The sequence below is a fragment of the Peromyscus californicus genome, unplaced genomic scaffold, assembly GCF_007827085.1.
Source record: "Peromyscus californicus insignis strain IS unplaced genomic scaffold, ASM782708v3 Scaffold_10__1_contigs__length_136768540, whole genome shotgun sequence".
NCBI lineage: Eukaryota > Metazoa > Chordata > Mammalia > Rodentia > Cricetidae > Peromyscus > Peromyscus californicus.
This window is the reverse complement of record NW_026294391.1, coordinates 30,998,636-31,002,842: the sequence shown is the minus strand read 5'-3', so window position 1 is coordinate 31,002,842 and position 4,207 is coordinate 30,998,636.

Here is a 4,207-nt window from a genome sequence, read left to right as displayed (position 1 = left end):
ACACACCTAACACGTACATTAACACCACAGACAGTTGGAATTCCTAACCAGCAATCAAAAGTCAACCTGAAGTTTTTTTCTGTTCAAAAGATGGGTGCAAATACATGATGGTGTGATCTGACTACTGTACACACACACATCCATGGAGTCCTTATTCATATTAGCCTTTACTCCATTCTAATTTATACATTAGGTCTAATACATTCTGGCACATGGAATATAATTTTTATCAACCTCCTTGATTTTCTCTGTAGTGAATCAGAATTATAATGTCTTTTACTAGTCAGTGCCAGGCTTGGGTTCATATGCTATGTGAAGACAATGAGCAGAAAATATCTTAGATGAAGTCTCTCAGTTTAATAAACAGCATACATTACTTCATAGCATTTATTACAACTATAATTAGGTATTTACTATCTACCAGCCCACTTAAGATCAGAGAAAGCAGGAATCATATCTGTCCTGTTTGGTACTAGATTATTACATGAGCCATTAATATGTGTCGAGCATTATCCTAAGTACTACAGATGCATCAGCTAAAACAAAACAAAACAAAACCTTTACCTCGAACAATCCCTCACTGATTACTAAAATGAAATACCAGGGTCTATATCCTGAAAGTATATTCATGTAATTGCCTAGTTGATTAAGTAATCACATTTTAAAATAAAAAGTCTGATAATTTTGAATGAAAAATTTCTATCATTAAAAATTGGATAAATTTGCACTTAAATATACAGTTGTAATTTCATGCAACATTTATCAATTCATCTTTAAAAAAATTAAAGTTAAAATGTCACAGTAAATTCTTTGCCCTTTCAATGACTAAGATTTTACAGTATTGGAAGTTAGTATATACATACTATACCAGAAGCTACATGAGTTCATTATAACATTGAAGGAAAAAATGATGTATTAAATTACTTAAAAACCTACTGCTTTGTGCAGAAGATGTACTTGAATGAGTAGTTTTCTCTTGATTGTCATTCTTGGCATCCATTGATTCTAACCAAAAGGAAAGAAAATAACATTGGAGTAGTCTTAAAGAGCACTTCAAAAATTATAAAATTAAATTTAATTTTTAAATGGGAACCTATTTAAATTTTATGATTATCTTCATTTTCTATGTGTCCTAACAATTTCTAGTGTATTCTACACTTTATAATTTACTTGGGCATTTTCTTTACTGTATTTTTCACTACTAAAATGAGAGCTTCATAAAAGCAGGCATTTAAGTCTGTCTGTCTTGCTCAGTAATATATGCTTACAACATAGACCAGGATCTGGGATACAGAATGCTCTCAAGCATTTGTTAAATGAATGTGCCAACAATCTAAATGAACTTTTGGTGAATCCTTAAACTGCTTAAAATAATTTCCTAGAAATAAAGTGATGTTTTCAAGCGTTTAAAACATCACATGCCAGCTAGAATAGAGTACAATATACTTCAATGAAATACTCAGGTTTTTCTCTATGATAAACTAAATATTTCAACGAGTACTCAAAATCCTTGAGATGTCACCAAATCTAAAACATATCACTTCACTCAGACAAATAAGAGTATATATAAAAGAAATATAAAATATAATGCTAAAAATTATCCTAAGTTCTTAATATCATCAAATAATCAACAGTATCACTGTTTTTCAAACTGCCTTCATTATCTTAAATATGAATGCTTGAATCTCAGGACTTATCGAGTTCCCATACTGACATGTCTTTCAGGTTCTGATTAAGAAATTCTTCAAGGTATATGAATACTTTAGAGAAATATATAGCCATTTTCTGTTCAAATTACCTGAAGAAATCACACACTTAGAAAACTTACTAAATAGTTCTATGGTAAGAACGTCTACGACAAAAATCTAATGGCATGTGTTTTGTTCTAGGGAAAACAATAATCTATTTATAAATACTATACCAAGGTCAACAAACAAATAAACTAAACAAAATTAAAGGAGAGCATTCATCACTCAACATGTAATCAGAAGAAAAGTAATAAGATATACAAGACTTGAACAAGGAACAAGAGGGCAAATGTGTGAAGAATGTATTAGCAGATAAAATGCAACAAAATATCAACAGGTGTGGCATATTAGTGAGTCAATAAGCAGATTTCTACCTACAGAAAGACAGGATGAAAGGATTATTCATTCATTTTACAGTTAAAAGAACTGAATTCTATTTAGTTCTTTTTTAATTCCTATTTTCTACTATTTTCAATCTTTTTTTTTTTTGCCCAGGTGACCTGAAAAAGTGCTTTTCACATGCTAGGCAAGTACTCTTAATGCCAAAATTACATCCCTAGCCCAGGATATTTCTATTCTTACCTTGGCTTTGTAAAAAGAGTATTTTAAGACCTGTTCTGTTGCTTCTAAGACTTCTAGTTTTATTTATAAAACTAGGGTGGAAAATTCTAAGTACTTATCTCTAGTATCAAAAAACAAAAACAAAACACAAAACAAACAATAAAACACAAACCTAAAACTAAAAACATTTTATTTGGAGGCTAGAGAGACAGCTCAGCTGATAAGAGCACTTACTACTCATGCAGATGACCCAAGTTTGGTTCCTAGTACTCACTTTAGGTGGCTGACAAATGCCTGAAACTACAACTCTAGGGGATCTGATGCCTTCTTCTGTCTTCCATGGGCTACTTCACTCACATGCACATACCCACAGACATACACATACACATGAAAGTAAAAATAAAAATCATTTTTAAAAAAGACTTCATTTGAACCCCCTAAGGGACAACAGAATAAGTAAGGGCAATAAAAATGACTTCAAGAAACAAATATAAGAATTCCAAGTGTGTAGCAAAGAGTTTATTGAGATTAGGAGCCTTTTAGTCCCTCCATAACCTGATGATTATCTTATAAATAAAGAAGCTTCTAAGAATGCTGTACTCTAATCAGTTGTCAATATGTCTAAAGAGAAATCTAAGAAAGGATTTCTTTTTTCAAATATGCAAAAGAAAATAATCCTAGGAGGAAAATCCTAGAAACAGACAGTATTCGGTAGGAAAAGGGTATAACTCTGCAGGTAGTTCTTTAATATTATTTGTTAAAACATTTTAAAGGCTTTATCTAACAAGTTTAGTATATAGTAAGATACTTGTTACAAACAACTAAAAATTATCTTTAGATAAGCAAATCTCACCTTCATTCACTGTTTGTCCCATGGTATTCTCTTCTGCTTTACTTTCCTACAAAGGAAAACAATTAATGTCTTATTTTAAGTACCATAAATTTCTGAGAGGTAATAGTAGCAAAAATGAATTTCAGAGTCAGATCACTTCAATAAAATGATAAGGTAGCTGTTAGCTAGAAAAAAGTGTATGAGTAGTAATTGCTAATGGAACATGGGTAAGTATAGGGCTTCATTTTAGGGTATCAAAAATGAAAGGGTAAATCAGAGATGATGGTAGGTTGGCAGTTACTGACTTTCGATTTAAGGCCATACCAGAGCCCACGTAATGTTGGTGGGAAGTAGAAAAATCATGAATGCAATGAGGGTCCATGAATCAAATCTCCTAACAAGAATTACTTGTTAAGAGCCAAGCAAGTACTGTGGTACAGGCCTATAATCTCAGCACTCTGGAAGCTGAGGCAGGAGGATCTTACATTTAAAGTCACCCTGGATTACATAGTGATATTGTCTCAAAATTCAAATAAATTAATTTTAGGGGCACATTGCTTGTTATGAGGCCTGATAGATTTAAACCACTATTAATTAGTTTGATTTTTTTTCCTGCATGTCCTCAACATGTCCCATACTCTAAAAAACAAATATATTTATTAGACTGTTCTTCTACCAGAAGAGCTCAATCAAGGCCAAAATTGAAATATTAATAAAATACAGAATAAGCATTATAAAAAATATCAGGTGCATAGAAAATCTCAATACAGAATGCCAATGCTATATGCCTGTTGTTACGATGTGATGGTGTATAGACTGAATATCATTTGGTAATTAAGGGAATATACTTATGAAGTCACCCACAAAGACTTCTGTATCTCTAACCCAAGAGATTTATTTGCATTTAAAGCCTCAACTCCCACAACTTTGCTTCTTCTAATAGTTTTCTCTCACCAATACCAATACTTCTCTCAATACGTAGCTGTGCATCTATGCTTTCACTCAGTGGCCAATAATAGACTACACACCTAATTTCCCTTCCCCTTGATACTCACTGGCTTATACT